Here is a 20,000-nt window from a genome sequence, read left to right on the forward strand (position 1 = left end):
TATATACAAGAGACAAAATTGTTCTTGGTTCCCGCTCCTTGTGTCTCAGCTTCTCGGAAAACTGCTGAAGCGCGAAAACAGAAATCGCTAAACAGGAGAGGCGGGGCCAAAAATATCTTGCACAGTCATGATCGTTGCGGTGAAGTGTCATGCTCGTTCTCACCAAAAATAAATGAAAACAGGTATGTACTGCACTCTCATCCACCTCTCTCTCTCTCTCTCTCTCTCTCTCTCTCTCTCTCTCTCTCTCTCTCTCTCTCTCTCATTCATCCCTTCCCCTCCTGAGAGACTTAACTTAAGGACAACGTTACGTCTTGACAATGGCTTACCAAAAAAAACTAACGTATACAAATGAGAAAATAAATAATAAACATCCCGTCGCGATAATTCCGAGGCCACGTAATAATTAATAAATAACTCTATCCGCCAGTCTCCGGAATAATCAAGTTGCCACACGTGTGCTTCTTACAGGCTCTCTGATGACCACATTGGGATGAGTCACGCGGGGCTCACATATCTGAACTCTCATGAAGATGTATTAACCGACATCTTGGTCCTCTTGAACTGAGCAGCATCTACACGACCACCAGATTCATCACCCCCATCATCACCCTCATCATTAGGAGCAGCAGCAGTAGTACAACAGAATAATGAGGCTGGGAGTTGTGTGTGTGTGTGTGCGTGTGTGTATGTGTACAAAATGAATGCGATACGAATCAAGGCGCCTTTGACGTCAGCGGCCACCTCGGTGCTCGGGCGCGGGTGCCAGAACACTACGACACAGCCACTTATTATTCCCTTACATGCACGCGTGGGGAGAGACAAAGGCCCCACAAGCACGAAAATTAGAACAGCACACAGAAGAAGCTGCATAAATATCCTCTACTCATAACTCCCTTGCAGCCACGCTCAGAAAAGCCTCAAGTATCCACACGGAAGAGCGAGTCCTTCACGCGACCACTTGAATGAATGTGCACGGCGTCTTATTCCCGGCACCTTAAATTATAGCCTCAGGAATTCCTCTCGTCAGCATCTAACTCACGATCACCATCAAAACACAATTCCCAAAACGCCAATTCTCGCAGCGGTTCATGTCTCCCTCGGGTGCCATCTGCTCCACTTCCCTTCATTTTAACGGCCTTTACCTTGTGGGGGAGCTTAACCTTGAGAACTTTGACCTAGAGTAGCGTAAGAAGTACTACCTGGGTGGACACGAACACCTGGCGCGTCTCGTTAGCCCCATCGGGAGGCACAGACGCGGCGGTGCTCTGAGGTGTTGAGCGCAAAGGTGAGGGGGGTGACTTGTGTATGAAGGGCGAGGCAGAGCGGCAGGGGGGAAAGCGCGGAAGTATAGGTGGTAAGAAGTTGGCTGGGGAAAGAGGAGGCGTGGATGCTGGCTGGGGAGGAAGGCACTGAGGGTACAACAGGAGATGAATGTACTAATGGGCAAAAACGACTGAGAAAGCATGCATGGGTATTGAGGAGCAGACAGGATGGGGGAAGTGAAAAGAGTGGATGGAGGAAAGGTTGGATGTTGGCTGGAGAGAAAAGTAGTGACAGTAGAACAGATGTATGCACTAATGGAGATAACGACTGAGATGGCACGACTAGGGGAATAGGCAGGATGGGGGAAGCGAAAAGGGTGGCTGGAGGAAGGGGTGGATGCTGGTCAGGGAGGAAGGTAGTTAGGGTAGAACAGGAGACGTGTACTAATGGGAAAAACAACGGAGAGGATGCAGTTATTGGGGACAGGCAGGATGGTGGGAGCAGTTATTGGGGAAGCAGTTATTGGGGAAGCAGTTATTGGTGGGAACAGTTATTGGGGAACAGACAGGATGGGGGAAGCAGTTATTGGGTATCAGGCAGGATGGGGGAGACAGGCAGAAAGTACGGAGGCGGAGGGCAAGGAAGGAAAGGAGAGTAGGAAGAAATATATAGATACGGATGAAGAAGAGGCAAATAGGAACCACGACGAAAGAAGGCTGGGGGTGATAGGGGTCGATGATGAGGGCGTGTGACATTACTCTATCTATAGGAAAAAAATGTTGGTAGCGTGATTTGAGACTATTAGGTTGTACGACTGATGCATTTAGTTCGAGTAGCAATGTTGCCGGGTTAGTAACAGGACTTGCAGTATGTTAACTTAAATATTTGCACACACGTTTTGTCTTCAGTAAAACGGAACATATACAAATAAAAATGACTGAATAAAAACATTTCGGGATTTTGACATACTTAACGATAAACATTTTTTTTTTATATTTCTTCATATTAGTATTTTTTTAAGGAATGGGGCAACGAGTAGCGGACTTTTTTTTTATTGCTTCCTTTTTTTGTGCCCTTGTGCTGTCTCCTTTGCTGTATAAAAAAAAAAAAAAGGCGTTAACAAAAAGAACAAAAAGAACGAGCACATGAAGCCTCTCCCAATGACGCCTTTTGTGTTTCAGCGTCTCGAGCCTTGTTGTGGAAACGCGGCGCCGCTCCTCGAACAGCACATAAACTCCGGCCCAGTAACATCATCTCGCCAACACCGACCCGCTGAAGGGACGCAGCGCGGCCTTGAAACCTGAGCGTCTTCAGGAAGTCGTGTGGTTCCCTGGAGACACTTTGCATGTGTCCTCGAGACTTCGTTGTGGCCTAAGGAGGAGGAGGAGGAGGAGGAGGAGGAGGAGTGGTCTCGCCTTGTAAACAAAATACCTCAGGGTACGTCGCTCACTTCAACACATATATGTATACAACGCCGTTCGACCTTCACCTTTCCTTATGCTCTCGTTTTGTTCCTCCTCCTCCTCCTCCTTCAACTACTACTACTATTACCACCACCACCACCACCACCACTACTACTACTACTACTACTACTACTACTACTACTACTACTACTACTATTACCACCACCACCACCACCACTACTACTACTACTACTACTACTACTACTACTACTACTACTACTACTACAACAACTACTACTACTATTACTACCACTACTGCCCGTATTATTTCTGCTCCCACGATTTCTCCATTTCCGGGTCATGTTCCTCCTATTGCTCCATCTGTTTTGCGTCTCCATCTTTACTAGTCTCTCCCTCCTGGTCATCTTTCTCCCTTATCTGTTAATGCAGTCATCTTTATCATCCCACTCATTCATGTTATTCTTTCTTTTCTCTTCCTCTGCCTTTTTTTTTTGCTTCCACTCTCGCTACGTCTATTAGTCATCTTGTTTCTCTTGCCTCTATCTACTTCTACTCTCCTTCTCCTCCTCTTTCTTCTAATCATCCTACTCTTGTTACTCCCTCTCCCTCTTAGAAACACTCTCCACCTCCATAAACATGAGGCAAGTTGGTGTTCCTCGAATAAGCTGAATGCGACCATCAAAATAACAAATCTCATCTCGTTGTGGACAAAATAATCAACGTCACGCTCACTCAGTCAACCCAGGAGTGAAGTTGATGTTGGTGCATGTGAGAAAGTTGCGCTGGCCTGCTCGCTCTCACAGTCTCACACAATCGTTCCTGGTGACTTGTGGGAAATGGAGAAGGTCATGCAAATACGCCTCGCAGTCAGAAAGCAAACAAAGACACGCAGTGGATGACTTATGTGGGACGATTAATAATAAACGGTTGGGGCCCAGACACAGCGAAGGAGAGGAGGCGACTGACGCTGTGCTCAATGCACCGACAATAACAAAGACTTTTCGTAACTTGAGGTAAACGCAAATACATCAGTCTGACATGAGATAAAACATCGATGCTTGGATCCCGCGGGGTAAATAAACGGAAGAAACGTTCCAACAGATGTGGATATGTGAGGGAGCGGCCGCCGGTGCTGCTGCTGGCGCCATGGTCAAGATCTTGTTTGGTCGTAATAACAGGTCACGGCCACGGCTGATCATAAATCTTTCCTATAAAAGGTGGACCCTCTCTTTCGGTTACTCACTGTCCTTTCTATACAGGAGCAGCGCCAACGGGTTTTTTAATTTATTTTTTCCCCCTTGAGCTGCCTCTTCTACTGTATAAAAAAATCGAGGTAAACAGATAAGCCAACACAAATCGACATGTCACTCCTAATACAAAAGCTGTCTAATCAAATAACATGTCTGGTAGAATAATCAAGTGCTGGCAAGCAAGACTCATTGGTTCAAACCCATAAAAAAACAGCATGACAGCTCCTCCTCGGCCTCCGCCCCTTAAAACGAATTCCACGCAGGACAAATACACGACAGGATAGACAGACAGACGTAGAGACGGACAGACAGGCGAGCGCTACTCCACCCGCGAAAGAGAAAACAAGCAAGCAAACAATTAATCAAAAGCACCAATTACAAACGAAGGCTCGTGAAATAAAATAATAAACGAAGCAAACGTAGTTTTGAAATTACACAAGGCACGGTGCGCTCAGCTGTGGCCGCCGCGCCGCGCCCCTCCAACCAGAGACCGGCGAGACGTGGCCAGGCGGCGGTGTTTGGGTGCCGCGCTGACTAAGGAACAGCTGACAAAATATTAATGTTGGTCACCCGCTGCATTACACGCGATGGTGCCTCAAGCTGGTATAATCAAGATAATGATGATGATGATGATGATGATGATGATGATGATGATGACAGCAGTATTTTCATTCAGTAATTGAATTATTTGGTGCATGCTACTTATACATTATGATGATGAAAATGGTGATGAAAGACAATAGTAGTAGTGGTAGTAGTAGTAGTAGTAGTAGTAGTAGAAGAAGAAGAGGAAGCAGAAGAAAAATATGAAAATAAAATCATGATGCCTCGCTTGTTCGTCAGGGTACAATCTATCTTATATTTGTCTTTCAGATATACATATTTTACGTTCATTTTCTACGCGCCTGTTTGCTCAAGAACTTATTCATAGTATACATATAGTCCTATCCTCTCCTCTCCACCTACATACATGCATACTTACATATACATGCTTACACACATGCATACACAGACGCATTTATACATACACACACACACACACACACACACACTCACCTGATTTACTACCTGGAAAAAATCTCAACACCTGCCACTATTAATTTCCTCCCTCACTCCCTTCCCTTCTTTTTCCCTTTCCTTTCCCTCCCATTCCTCACACCCTTTCCCCATTTGCAGCCTCTCCTTCCCTCACTTTTCCCTCTACTTCTCTACTTCACTCCCTATTCCTCACTGTCTTTATTATAGGAAATATATCTCCTCGTGAAGGTTAAGGACGCCTTGAATCATATCACCTTTCATCCCTTCCCAACATAGAGCACCTGCTGCGAGTGGGGGGAAGGGAGGAGGAAGAGGAAGGAGCGTGATGCATGGGTTGAAAGGAGGGTGGGAGAGGGGAGCTGCGGGGAGAGGGAGGGGGTGATGGGAAGGTGGGCGAGGAGATGTGTTAGCAAGAAAGGGTGAATGATGGGAAGAAAGGGGAGAGAGAGGAGGAAGGGGAAGGAGACTTGATGGGGTGTGTGTATTTCGGGAAGGGAAAAAAAAGGGGGGGTGGGGGTGGGGGGGGAGGGAACGAGACAAGAGAAAAAAGAAATGGAAGGGGACAGAAAGTGAGATAGAGAGAGGCCGTGAGGGAACAGGTGAGAAGTAAAGAGAAATAAAAGAAAATAACGAAAAGAGAGAAACTGTGGAGGGGAGATGAGATGATGGGAGCACTATATAGCTTCTCTGCCCGTTTCTCTCTCTCTCTCTCTCTCTCTCTCTCTCTCTCTCTCTCTCTCTCTCTCTCTCTCTCTCTCTCTCTCTCTCTCAAACAGACACATACAAAACCTGATGCACTTTACGTAAACACAAATGACGGCGCCAAATGGTCTATTATAACGTCTTGCAATCGACATATCAAGAACGGCGATGATGCATGACAAAAGCGCATCATCTGTGGGCATGGAGGAACAATGGTGAGGGAATAGAAGGGTTGAGGGAAGGAGGAAAGAGAAGGGAAGCAAGGGACCAAAAAGTGAAGAGGAGAACAATAGAGAGAAAACACGATAGGATAGGACTGTATAGGATAGAGGATAGGGAAGGAAAAGAGATGAAATTATATGATGGAAGAGAAAAAATGGGAGAGGATAACAGATGAAGATAAAGAAGGAAAAGACGAACACAAAAGCGACAGGAGAGGAGGGGAAAAAACAGCAGAAAAGGAAAACAGAGGAAAAAAGTGAAAACAGGAGAGTGAAAACAGGACAGAATAAGATAAGATAGAGACGAAAGTAAATTATAAGAAAGAAGAGAAAAAAGGAGAGAAGATAGCAGGAGGAAAAATAAACGACACCAAAACAAGGAAAAAGCGAACAGAAAAGCGATAGGCGAGGAGGGAAAAAACAGCAAAGAGAAGGAAAACAAAGGATGCAAGAGATGAAGAGGAAAGGAGAGTGAAAATAGGATAGGATAGGATAGGATAAGTTAGAAGAGGAGAGGAGTGGAAATAATAGGATAGAAGAGAAAAAAAGAAGAAAAGATAACAAAATGAGATAGGAAATGATACCAAAGGAAGGAAAAGGGGAAAAGAAAAGCGATGGGAAAGGAGAAAAAAACAGCAAATGGTAGACAGCAAAGGGTAGGAAGGGTCACGCAATGTTGCACTTGTTACTTACTGTACTAGAAAATGGGGTATAAGAGAGAGAGAGAGGGCGGATTTTAAGATGTGACGCAACGTTGATTCGAAAGAAGAGGGTTTGCGAGAGAGCAATTCGGGGACGTGTAACTTTATCAGGTACACGAAAGCGTCACACAACGTCATGAAGGTGTACCGAGAGGGCAACGAACGTATGGACTTTTTCCGGGGATCATATTCTTACGTGCGTCAGACTTCTGGATACAAGTGAACAGGACAGAAAGAAGCAACGCTGGGAGGAGTACTTGGGGTAGTCCTCGAACACTTCCCGGAGGTGTACTTTGAAGATGGGACTTTACACGATGTACATTTTAAGTTACGTGTCATGTCAAGGAATCTCTGTGGAGGTACGTCGCGAATAGTTTTTTTCATGGTTATTGTGTCGCCAGCGCAAGCAAATGGTGGACGCGGGATCTGACTGATTGTATATATTATCTTAAACTGTTGTCGAGTGGCTAAGATCAACAGCATCCTGCCCGTTAAAGCTGACACCGACTGCGACGTTGAACAAGAGGAGAGTAGTATGGTCATATATCGTTACCCTCATAAAATAATTGCCTAGTCATTTTTTCAGCGATTTCCAGGTTTTTGTTTACATCAATTTTTCATCATGTGACGCCCATTTTTGTGTAGTTGCCTTCATTATTCAGGGTTTGAGTGTTCTAGAATTGGCCTTTTCATTTCTGCCTAAATCTTAAGCCAAATGAGATAATGACAGTTCTTTTCTGATTTCCTGTAAAGTAGAAAATAATGACTTAGGCGCTTTGTTTACGAAGGTGACGATGTACTCAGCTCGGGGGATTCTTTAATTAACTTGTGGCTGAAGGTGCAAAAAAAAGTGCTTTATTTTAGGGTGTGAGTCGCGGGGATTGCTGGCGAGGGTGCTGATGAGGGTGCACGCTGATAACAACAACAACACTCGGGCTGTAAAGAGTAAGCTAGCAGCAAGGCACGTGACTCGCTACGTCAAAGGCAACACAAAAATAGCAACACCGTGAGTCAGACCCGCCGGGAATCAGCGGGTCGATGTGACTCTTGGCGACCTGATCCTGATTCAGTCGCCGATGAAAATGAAGGAGATACGTAGGAGGGATGAGCGGTCTTCTCCTTTGGCGGCGAAGGTGGCGATGACGACGGAGTAGAGCTTTGATGTTTCAGGCGACGGAAGCGGAGGCGGTGACGGCGGCGACGGAGGTGTAGGTGGCGGCGACGCGACATCCTCGTTGGAAGGGGCGAGCGTCAACCTCTCTGGGTTGATAACTTGTATATGCCGGATAGCTTCGTGTTTTTTCTAATTAAATTTTAGTAAACACATCGTAATACTGTCTTAACCTTGAATAAAACGCGGATGTATTTTAAGGTTTATTTTTGTGAGGTGAGGTTACTGATTAACACCCGCGACTTTGGTGTGTTGATTGGGAAAGACTTTGATCATCACACTGTAAACAAGGAAGGCAGTGTTCTACGAGTAATAGAACATGACTATAGCATAATGATTTTCATCACGAAATTTGTCTTTGTATGGGAAGTTGCGTGGCATGATGGTGATGATGTACGTCTTCCGTAGGTACGAAATGTATATCTGTTTCAAACATATGCAAAATAATTCATTGTGCTTGTGCTTTCTTCACTCCATCACGCAATTTTCTCTCGTGTCACGTAACAGTGCTCGCGGTGGCCATGCCAGGGACGCGCCAAGACGTGCAGGCAAGAGGCAGTGACAACGATACACCCACGAGACACGAGGGGCTCAACACGGAAAATTTGGGCTCATACATATCGTTATAGTAACGAAAATGATTCTGAAAATGATATACAACATAATATAAGGTCCTTGTCCGCCCCTGCATGGAGTGAGTCCCATGAGTGGGCAGGTTCCCTCGACACGGCCCATTTGGACAGTTGAGTGAACTATATGTTTACAGTTTTTGACCCGTAAATTCTGCCGCAAGGTTACTTCCCTTGATGTTTTTAATCGTTATTTAAGTACCAACCACTTTTCTGTTTTGCTCCCTGCATGGCTCACCTCTCCTGCGGCCTCGCTGAGCACGACTTTCTACACGAGGTCGTCCCCATGCTGTCTAACTCACTAATGCAAGGGTCAACCAATGTCTTCATTCTTTCAGCCCTTTTTACGTTTTATTATGCCCCTAACTGTCTCCTTTGTGATTAAAAATGATGATGATAATAATAAAAATGATAATGACACTACTACATAATTACTAAAATAATAAAAATAATAATAATAATAATAATAATAATAATAATAATAATAATAATAATAATAATAATAATAATAATAATAATAATAATAATAATAATAATAACAACTGCTATACTACTACTACTACTACTACTACTACTACTACTACTACTACTAATAATAATAATAAAAATAATAATAATAATGAAATATATACGTATCTCTGATTAAAGATACAATAATGAATTAAATACAAACCTACGAAACATTTTCTTTATCTTCGTGAAAAAAAAACCAACCTCTAGACATAACAAAAAGACACATCATTACAAGTTATATACAACCCCCCCCCACCCCCCCACACCCACACCCACACGCTAACCACAACAATCCAGCAGACAGTATGTAACGATCTATCAAGCCTCGCCAATTCGACGCGCCCCAACCTAACAGATCAGCTTAAACAGAGAGGCGCCGGAGCTTGTCCCGCCGTCGGAGGAGGAGGAGGAGAAGGTAAGGGGGGGGAGAGAGAGAGAGAGAGAGAGAGTCCAAGGTCGCGTCTGAGTGAAAGAGATGAGGGAGAGAGGGAGAGATGCCCCCCTCCCCCCTCCTCCAGCACCACCACCACCGGAAAAAAGACTAGGTAGGTGAAAAGGGAGAAAAAAAGTTAGGCAGGTCCATACACGAGGCAGGAGGGGGGGGTGGCTGTATAGGGTGCCATGTTCAGGACAGGCTGGGTGAAAAGGAGGCAAAAAGGGGGTGATTAAGATCTAAGGGTGAGGAAAGGTGGCGAAGGAGGAGAGAAGAAGGGAGTGAAGAAGAAGGAGGGAAAGGAAGCGAGAAGGAAGAAAGGAAAACAAGGAGAAAACACAGGAAGGACGACAAGGAAGATGGAGGGTGGGAAAGGAGGAAAGAAGGAAGGGAAATGGAAGGGAAGGAAGAGAAGAAGGAGAGAAGAAAGGAAGGGAGGAGGCAATGAGTGAAAGAAGTAAGAAAAGGAGGAGAAAGATGAGAGAAGGAAGGGAAAAGAGGAAGAAAGGACTAAGAAAGGAGGAGAGAAAGAAGGAAAGGAGGAGGGAAGGAGAGTCTAAGGGAGATGGAAGCAGCAGGCAGGCATTAAGGTGGTCTATTAATAAACTATTTGGCAGTGACCACCACGAGAGAGAGAGAGAGAGAGAGAGAGAGAGAGAGAGAGAGAGAGAGAGAGAGAGAGAGAGAGAGAGAGGAGAGAGAGAGAGGAGAGAGAGAGGAGAGAGAGAGAGAGAGAGAGAGAGAGAGAGAGAGAGAGAGAGAGAGAGAGAGAGAGAGAGAGAGAGAGAGAGAGAGAGAGAGAGAGAGAGAGAGAGAGAGAGAGAGAGAGAGAGAGAGAGAGAGAGAGAGAGAGAGAGAGAGAGAGAGATGGTTCACTTTCCACAAAAATATGAGACATACCAGCTAACCAACGCACGTAAACACCAACAAACAAGAAATATTTGAGACTGATATATAGCCCCTTCCTCCTCCTCCTCCTCCTCCTCCTCCTCCTTCTTCTCCTCAACACTAACCTTTTTCTATTTGTTTACTTTCGACCTCAAACAATTACCCATTATCTCTCCATCCACTTCCTTCTTACACACACGCTTCCTCTTCCTCCTCTTCCTTGGCACGGCCCTTCACCGCTTCACCACTCTCCCTTCACCCCTTTTTTTTCATAGCAAACAACCGCACGCTTCGCTTAATCTCCTACTCTTTTCTGTTACATGGGACTCTATCACGCCTCCTCCCCCTCTTCGTCTTCTTTTCTCCTCCTCCTTCTCCTCCTCCCACTCCTCCTGATCCCTCCCCCTGCCAGCAACCGAGCCATAATTTAACTCGTGTCGCCGTCAGGAACACACACAGAAAAAGGCACCACACGAAACACTAAAGAGAGGTATCATTATTGTTGTGTTTGTCGCTGGTGACTTTTCCGCCTTCTCGTTTTTCTCAATGTCACTTCGAATGTTTTGCTTTCCACCTTAGTCTGTTTTGTTTTTGTTTTTGTTTAGGTTGTAGTTGTTGTTGTAGTGGTGGTGGAGGTATTTTTTTTTGTCGTTGAAGGGAATACCTTGTTTGTCTTTCGTAGACGTGAACAGATGTCAACGGGAAGGGAGTAAGTAGGTGAAGGGAGTGAGAGGTAGGAGTGGGGAAGGAACGAGGGATGGAGGGACGGAGTGAAGAGTGGGGGGAAGAAGTGAGAGATGGAGAGAAGAAGTAAGGGGTTGGAAGGGCGTGAGGGTGAGGGGAAGAATGAAGAGTGAGGGGAAGATGTGATGGGTGGAGGGAAGGAGTAAGGACTTAAGTTAGGTTAGAAAAAGTGAGCGGTACAGGGAAGAGTTAGTGGGAGATGGAGTAAGGGGTTGGAAAGGAGTATGGGTGGGAGAAGGGAGTTAAGGGTGGAGGGAAGGAGTGATGGGTGCAGGGAAATGAAGGCGAGAGGTAGAGGAAGGGTAGGGAAGGTAGAAAGAAGTGAGGGGTGCAAGGAAGGCAGTGAGGGGTGGAGGGAAAAAAGTGAGGGTAACGAGTGAGGGGCGGAGGGGAGTGACGGAAGACGAAAGGGCTGAGAAGAGAGGAGGAGAAGGAGGAGGAGGAGGAGGAAAGAGCAGGGAGGTTGCAGGGAACAGACAAACGAGGTGTGTGGACGCGTTAAGTAAGGAGGAGCAAAAAATAACGGCAAAAACAGAAACTTGTGACGTAATGCAAAACAGCTGGATTGTGTGAAGGTTCAGCGAGGGTTTAGATTTAGAACGTCTTTCCTGCCACATACATGAAATATTATCGAAGTTCATACACCGTAGCGAAGAGGATTTTGTTGTTACTTGGTCTTACATAATTACTTACAACTTTCAGTACATTCTTTCAATATCAACAGTGCAGTTTACCTACATACCTACCTACACACACACACACACACACACACACACACACACCGCTCAGTCATTCTCCTTACGTTTTTAAGACCGAACATAATTACGCAATCAATTTCGTTAGCAATCTGTGAAGCGTGGGATGTTGCTACACTTTTTTTTATTACCGTGTCATCGCCATTGCTATGAACACACACACACACACACACACACACACACACACACACACACACACACACACAGTCTCATTCATGTGTTTATCGTTAATGATTTGGCAACGGAGTGCTGTCAGGACACTCACGTCTTACTGAAGGGACTGTTAACGTTCCTCCTCCTCCTCCTCCTCCCTTTTTTCTTTCATCGTCTTCTTCCTTTATATTTTTCATGTCTTCTTCCTCCCCCTAAAAAAAAAAGGGCGTTAAGGATTTTACTGTCACTTTTCTGCATGTCAATTTTTTGTTTACTTTTCCTTGTCTGTCTTTCTTGTTAGTCTCGTTTTTTTTTTTTCTCCTCTTGTCTTTCTTCCTTCCTCCTTTTAATTTTCTTCTAAATCTTAATATTCTTTTTAGTCGTTCTCTTCAACAGCCTTGATTGGAACTGCTTTTCACGCTCGTTACTGAGTTCTGTTTTTACTTTAATTTGCCGTCTCTGCCCCCTCTCATTCGTTAGGGATTTATTTATACTACGTCTCTCTCTCTCTCTCTCTCTCTCTTGTCGTAATTGATGTTTTTCCTCTTCCTGGTTTCGAAACTCATTATTTTCAACCTGATTTTCTTTATTTTCTCCTTATCACTTTTCATATAATTTTCCCTTCTCTCTTTATCTTTACCCTTCTACCTTTTCCTTTTCTTCTACCATTTTTGCCTCTCTTTTTTCTTCGTTTTCCTTCTCTGTTTCATTACACTTTCGAGTCCCTCCTTTGTACCTATAACTTCTCCTCCCCTTCTTCCTCCTCTTCCATCTTCTCTTGGGCTATATCTGTCGCGTTTTACAAGTTGATGACGGAATGACGCGACGGACAAGAGAAATGTGTGTGTGTGTGTGTGTGTGTGTGTGTGTGTGTTTATAGCCGCGGCGATGACACGTTGATAAAAGGGCGCAGCGGCATCACACGTTTCACAGCTTGCTATAACGATATTGATTGCATAATGATATTCGGTTCTAAAAAAGTAAGGACCGGGACGGAGCTGCCATACACTGTTGAAAATCGGCTCCCCTCCTCTATTTATATCCCAGGTATCTCTCTCTCTTCCTTCCCTCTTTTATTTATATTCACCTGACGGCCTCGCAGGTGTATACACGCGCAGGTGACGTAGGAGATGGCATGTCAGGGATTTTTTTTCGGAGTGAGACTGATTTCGACTTCATCTAATTTTCTCTTTCATCAACCGGACTACTTTACGACGGAGAATGTCGGTATTTTGGGTTCCAGTGTATGTACTTTTAGCAGAGCGGTAGTTTTCGAGCATGAAAGGACTCACATTTCCTATTTTTAGTATGCATGTTTGAAGATTAGTATAGCTACGCACATTTATGGTTATTTGTGTCTGCCTGTCGGTATGAATGCAAGGCTGTATGTATGTGTGCGTAAAATTTTTTAATATTAATTTTTGTCTGTCTGTACGGATGCATGTTTGTCTCTATGTATGCGTGCGTAGAAACTTTGTATATTATTTTTTTGTTCAATGGAAAAGCATAAACAAAGATATAGTATGCAAGTTATACGCAAACATACATAGTAGATATATATTTTTCTCTACATATGCACCTAGTTATAGAATGCTCTCGTCAAAGGTTGCTCGTGTGCTCCGTGCGTTGACAGACACCTTTGTGCGTTATTACGTGATATGTGGAAACGTTTTGGATTATTAACGTATATATGATAACGTAAATGTTGTTTGTAAATATTTGTTTGAATGCTGAGTGGAAACAAGCGTGGATACAAATCTGTGACTGAAAAGATTTATTTGTGTGATGTCTCTATGTGTAAACACCATTATTATGAACTGTAGTCTCTCTCTCTCTCTCTCTCTCTCTCTCTCTCTCTCTGCCAGGTCCATACGTCCACTTTATGGGCCGCCTTATAATAATTGTTTTGAGTCGCTGGAGCTGCTTTTGGACGCCATCACACAGAGCCGAACTTCTCCCAGATCCTCACAAACAACGAGATAGGTCACACGTTTCTTTTCTTTATCTCCTTGTTCTTTTCTTTTACGTTGTCTCTTCTTGCATTTTCCCTCCCCTACTTTCTTTCCTTCATTCTGTCTCTTCCTTTTTTTCTTTTCCTTTCGTCTCCATCTTCCTCTCTTTCGTTCGTCCTTCCCTTTTCTCCCTGTTTTATTTCTTCTTCGTTCTCTCTCCTTCCTTTATCTCATCCGTTTCCTTTCTTTATTCCGTCTTTCCCTTATTCTTCTTCCATCCTTATCCTCCTCCTCCCTTTCTCCTGCTTCCTTCCTCTCGTTTCTTTCTTTCCTTCTCCTCGTGTTATTTTCTTCATTCTCTTCTTTTTAAAGCGTCCCGATAATTTCCAAAGTTCTCACGATAAAGATAAACAGAACTCTTAAGGCATATGTATCTCCAGAAAGTTATACGATTCGAGGATATTTCTTTTATTCCTTAACCATGGAAACTGAGGAGAGTGAGGGAGGAAAAAGGGGAGAGAAAAAAAAAAACGTCTACGGGCGATATACGAGATGTGGGTGCGTGTGGCCTTGGAGGAGGTGGAGGGAGAGACGAGATGTAAGGGCAGAGAATGGAGACAGGTGTTAGGGAAAGGGAGGAAGGGGAGGCTGGGAGCAGAGGGCGGCTGGGCGGGTGAGATAGGTGTGGTGGGTTGGGCAAGATGAATGGTGTGTCTGTCTGTCCTTGTGTTCAAATAAATGGTGTGGTTTGGGGTGTAAGGAATGACTGAGTGTGGCAGGAAATGGAGAGGAAGGGTGTGTGTGTGTGTGTGTGTGTGTGTGTGAGTGTGTGTAAACGAAAGGTTAGTTATGTAAACAGGACAATGATAAACGATGGTGGCAGAGTACAACACACACACACACACACACACACACACACACTCCATAGCTTACCTGCCGTGTGGTTCTGACGTCGGGAAGGGTTGACAGATATACAGGTGAGAAGAGTCGACAGGTAAAACTCAAGTAGGCTCAGACCCGGAGAAGCGGCGGCGAGGATGAGGCACGATGTTGACTAAAAGGATATTGTTGCTGTGTTTGTAGGCGAGAGAGTAGCTCGGTGTGGGTGTAGAGCTATCCAGCACCCGCCTGTCACTCATTCCAGTCACCAGGATCACAAACACCACCGATACGACACGCCACCGCTACACAGTTGTTCATAGCGTTCCAATTATTCTTTTTTTTATCAGAGAGAAGAACAGAAGGAGTTGAAGGGTTCGTTCATTGTGTTCGTCCGCCACATTCGTTGTTCGAGAGTGAGTTTCAGCGTCTCGAAGCGACAGCACCTGAAGAACCTGAGGAAGAGAGAAAAACACACCAGGTCAATCCCGGAATCAGTAATTTTAGAACAACTTATTTGCTATTTTTCCCTCTGATGGCGAGGCACAAAAATAATAAACTTCATACAGGAGGAGAAGACTAGGAAGCATCAAGACCGTAAACTTCGAAGAGCAAGTCGAGTGAATGTGAAGCGGCTGAGTCTGCAGGGTGAGTTAAATGCGGAAGGTCTGGCGACGAAATAAGAAACGCGGGGTGAGTTACCGAGTAAGATCCGGGGAATAGAGTGAACAATATCCTGAGATGAAGATGATCAAGCCCGGTGGAGTGAAGCGGGCAATTTCCAGAGAAGCGAGTGTATGCATTGCTTCGAGACATGTTCCGACCGAGTCTCGTGGTGGTGGTGGTGGCGATACAAGGAGGATTGGGAAAATGAGAGTCAGGAGCTGCCTTGTATAGGCCAACCGGTCTCTTGCAGACTCCTTACGTTCTTATGTTCTTATGTTCTTAAGAGGAAGGAGAATGAAGAGGTGGATGTTCGGGAAAAGGAGTGAGAAGGGAGTTGAATAATTGAGGTGTAGAATAAATAGTATGGCAGTAATGGTGGGGTGGAGGCGGACAATAGGGTTGGGGATAAGGGGAAAAAGAGGAAGTAGAGTAAAATAGACGCAGAACGAGTACAGTATTACAGTGGTGGTGATGGTGATGGGTGGTGATGATGGGTGATGTTAAAAGAGGTAGAGAACGAGTATTGCAGTGGTGGTGATGGTGGTGAGGGTGGTGAGGGGAGCAATGATTTGGGTGGGATGATGGGGCTGATGATGGAATGACAAGATGATGGGTGAAATATTATTGGTGAGGTGTGGCAATGCTCTCTCTCTCTCTCTCTCTCTCTGATGGAGGTGAATGTATGCTGAGGTCACATTGATGCAAAAAGAAGCAAGGAGACAATAGTTGAACGATGTAAGGAATTGAAAAGAATCTTGTGGAAATTTTCACTCTTTTTCTTCTTCTTTCAGTTCTCTATCTCCTGTTTTTGTTTGGTTTTATACTTTTTATCCCTCCGCTAACTTGTTTTTCTTTGTTGCCTTCTTTCTTTTACCTTCTTTTTGCTTTTCTTTCTTTCTGTCTTTCTTTCTTTGCTCAGTTTTTTCTTCCTCTGCTGTCACTAACATTTGATTTTTGCTTTTCTTTCTTTCTTTCTGTCTGTCTTTCTTTCTTCCTCTGCCATCATTAACTTTTGCTTTTTGCTTTTCTTTCTTTCTTTCTGTCTTTCTTTCTTTGCTCAGTTCTCTCTTCCTCTGCCATCACTAACTTTTGATTTTTGCTTTTGTCTCTCTCACAGTTGAAGTCCTTGGCATTTCCAGAAGTGCACAATTCCGCTATTTTGAAACATACGCTGTAATTCAGAAAAGGATGTTTGTTCTCTATTGCTTTTATCTTCTTTAATGTCATCATCGTCATCCTACACACATCGGAAAAACTCGCTAAACTACGCATTGCCTCGGTGCCCAAATTCGTCTCTTTCCCCTGTGTGCATGACTACGGTATCTTGAAGTTAAGCTACATGAGAATATACCATAAACTGTGGGGAGGAAAGTTTGTGTGTGTGTGTGGTGTGTGTGTGTGTGTGTGTGTGTGTGTGTGGGAGTGTCGGTGCTTCAAGAGTGTCAGCGTGGGTGTGAGTGAGATGAGAAGGCTTGTGGAGGCGACCCTGCAAACCCAATCCCTTTGAAGGTGATTCTAGGTAAACTACTGTATGCGATTGCTCCAGGTGTGAGGGGGAGAGAGACGGGTGGGGGGGGGGTAAAGGGTAGTGGAGAGAGAGAGAGAGAGAGAGAGAGAGAGAGAGAGAGAGAGAGAGAGAGAGAGAGAGAGAGAGAGAGAGAGAGAGAGAGAGAGAGAGAGAGAGACGCAAGAACAGGAAAAATTGAGGCCGTGTATCTAAACCCGAAGCTATACTCAGGCAGAACCGCACACCAGACCGCTCGAAGAAATCACAACTTTTTACCCGTGGCCAGAGAGAAACACGCACACAAAAACGTGACTCCTAGGTGACTCTATAGAGAAAATGAGTTTACCTGTGCGCGGGGTGGAGGTAAAAACATGCTTAAGCACACGTGTGGGGCGTGGGCGTTGAAGCGAGGACTCCACAAGTTACTGAAGAACGGTGTAAAGCGGAAAAAAGGAGGCTGAAGAGAACGATGATTTATAGAAAGAAGTGAAATGGCGGGAGCAGAAGGACGCGAGATGGAGAGTGAGGGAACCCGTGTGACAATAGAAGAGGGAAGTGGAAGGAGGGATGATAAAAAGGAATGAGTGGAATGGGAGGAGCAGAGGAAAGCGATATGGAAAGTGAAGGAACCCGTGTAACAGTAGAAGGAGAGATAATAAAGAAAAAGGGATAGAATATAGGATAGACACAGAGAAGACAAGTGGAAAGAAAAAGTGGCAATAGAATGAAGAAGAGTGAAATACGATGCACAAAGAGAAGCTATGAGGCATGTGCAAGGAAATCAGGTGACAATAAAACCATAAAAGAACAAAAAAACAAACAAACAAATGATAGAGTATACAGGTAAGGTGCAGGGCGGCATGAAGAAACAAATACACAGAGATACAGACGAGGACAAGAAATCCATCGAGGTAAACGGATAGAGTAAAAAATAGCGCGAGGGGTGACTTGGTAATGTTAGATCTTTCCCTGAATAATGATGAGGCTGAGACTGACGCAGACGACCAAGGAAGAGGAAGAGGAAGAGGAAGCGGAAGAAAGCGAGAGGAGGCTGGATGATGGAAGACTGGCGATAAGGAGGGGAGGTAAGTGAGAATTGGCAAGCGAAGGAGGGAAGGATTGAAGGAGGAAATGGATGACCGAAAATAAATAGGAAGCGATGACTGAAGAGAGGGGGAAGAAGTAGGAGGGAGAGCGAGGTCAGTGAGCAGGGAAAGGAAAAATATAGAACCATGGTAGAAAAAAAGGAATGTAGGAGTAAAGGAGGGATGAAAAACGGTAATTCATGAAGGAGAGACGGCAAGGAGGAAAGAAGGAAGCGGGGAAGGTTAGAAGGGTTAGAAAGAAAAGGACAAAGAACGAAAGAAATGAAATGAATAGAATGAAGCAGAAAAGGAATCCTGATAGAAGAAAAAAAAACAAGAATAAGGAAGAAAGGGAAAGAAAAGAAAACAGTATTGAAAAATAAGAAAATAAAATGCAGTTAAGGAAAAGATGAACAGGGAAAAAAAGGAAAAAAAAATACTGAAAGCGAAGAAAATACAGACAGAGGAAAGAGAACAAGAGAAAAACAAACTGCGGGAAAATTAACGAAATAAAAAAACGCATGAAGAGTGAAAGACAGGAGAAGGAGAAGGAAGGGACAGAAGGGGTGAACGAGGCGGAGCTGGAGGCACAAAGAAACGAAAAGGAAAGAAAATGAAAGCGAAGGAAATACAGACAGAGGAAATAAAGGAAGTAACGAAGAAGTAACGAAGAAAGAAAGACAGGAAGTGTGAAGGAGAGGAGAAGGAGGAAGGGACAGGAAGAGTGGACGAGATGCAGCTGGAGGAAAGAAAGAAAGAAAATGAAAGCGAAGGAAATACAGACAGAGGAATAAAAAGAAGTAACGAAGAAAGAAAGGCAGGAAGCGTGAAGGACAGGAGAAAGAGGAAGGGACAGGAAGAGTGGAGGAAGTGGAACGATAAACAAGAGCAAGCCAGCCTCCTGCAGTGACCTAGATCCCTGTCGGTTCCTGGACCCTTGATCGACGGCTGCCCATTTTGCGCCGGGATTGCATCGATTTCCATCCTTTGCCTTGAAACATGACCGAAATGAAAACCAATTAGGGGCGCGTTGAGAGAGAGAGAGAGAGAGAGAGAGAGAGAGAGAGAGAGAGAGAGAGAGAGAGAGAGAGAGAGAGAGAGAGAGAGAGAGAGAGAGAGAGAGAGAGAGAGAGAGAGAGAGAGAGAGAGAGAGAGAGAGAGAGAGAGAGAGAGAGAGAGAGAGAGAGATTGTTATTATAGTTTATAGACAAAATCTTTCCGGACACAGAATGCATAAAATAAAATACTGAAAATATAAAGAAAACAATAAAAATATCATAATTAAACCACAATAAAATTTTTGTGCCGAGGAGCGCGAGAGAGAGAGAGAGAGAGAGAGAGAGAGAGAGAGAGAGAGAGAGAGAGAGAGAGAGAGAGAGAGAGAGAGAGAGAGAGAGAGAGAGAGAGAGTCGTCAACAGCATTATATTATTATTTATTGGTTAGTGGAAGCAGCTGAGGGCGACTTTGACAGGAATTATGAGAACAATTCTTTGATCACACAGTGCGCTTGCCAAAGATGGCCGATAAGTCGTGTGAAACTAATGGTGGTGGGAGGGGGGGTGGGGAGGGGGCGGCCATGGTGGTGGTGGTGGTGGTTTGGGGGGGGGGGGGGGGGCTGGTGACATTGGTGATTATGATAATGATGGCGATGATGGTGGTGGTGATGGAAGATGCCAATTTTTTTATCTCTCTCTCTCTCTCTCTCTCTCTATCTACGCAGCGACGATCTTCTGAGTCACGTCCACGCACCTGCCTCTCTTTGTAGTACACACACACACACACACACGCACACACGCGCGCACGTACAGCCACAAAAGTCTTCACACTCGTCATTTCCGTGGGTCACGCCTCCCCCACACGGTGTAAACAACAACTAACTGGCTATAACAGGTACGGGTCGTGCGAGGGACGCGTGTCACATACCCACTGCTCCCCACAAACACATATTAACACAGCTCCAGGAGATTTTTCGGCACAATTTCATCATTACAATTTTAATTCACTGTCGCTTTACGTTTCCAC

The 20,000-nt window shown here is 44.7% G+C and overlaps 1 protein-coding gene across 5 annotated transcripts in view; it reads right to left on the bottom strand.

Moving 5' to 3' along the window:
- The window catches only part of LOC126996445 (ras-related and estrogen-regulated growth inhibitor-like protein), a 45,935-nt gene that overhangs the window by 25,127 nt on the left and 808 nt on the right, over positions 1 to 20,000 (bottom strand). For all 5 annotated transcript variants that reach the window (XM_050856896.1, XM_050856897.1, XM_050856895.1 and 2 more), the window contains exon 2: positions 14,774 to 15,174. The gene's annotated coding sequence lies outside the window, so the exon portion shown is untranslated. The remainder of the gene's footprint in view (positions 1 to 14,773; positions 15,175 to 20,000) is intronic.

Source organism: Eriocheir sinensis, chromosome 10 (assembly GCF_024679095.1).
Source record: "Eriocheir sinensis breed Jianghai 21 chromosome 10, ASM2467909v1, whole genome shotgun sequence".
Taxonomy (NCBI): domain Eukaryota; kingdom Metazoa; phylum Arthropoda; class Malacostraca; order Decapoda; family Varunidae; genus Eriocheir; species Eriocheir sinensis.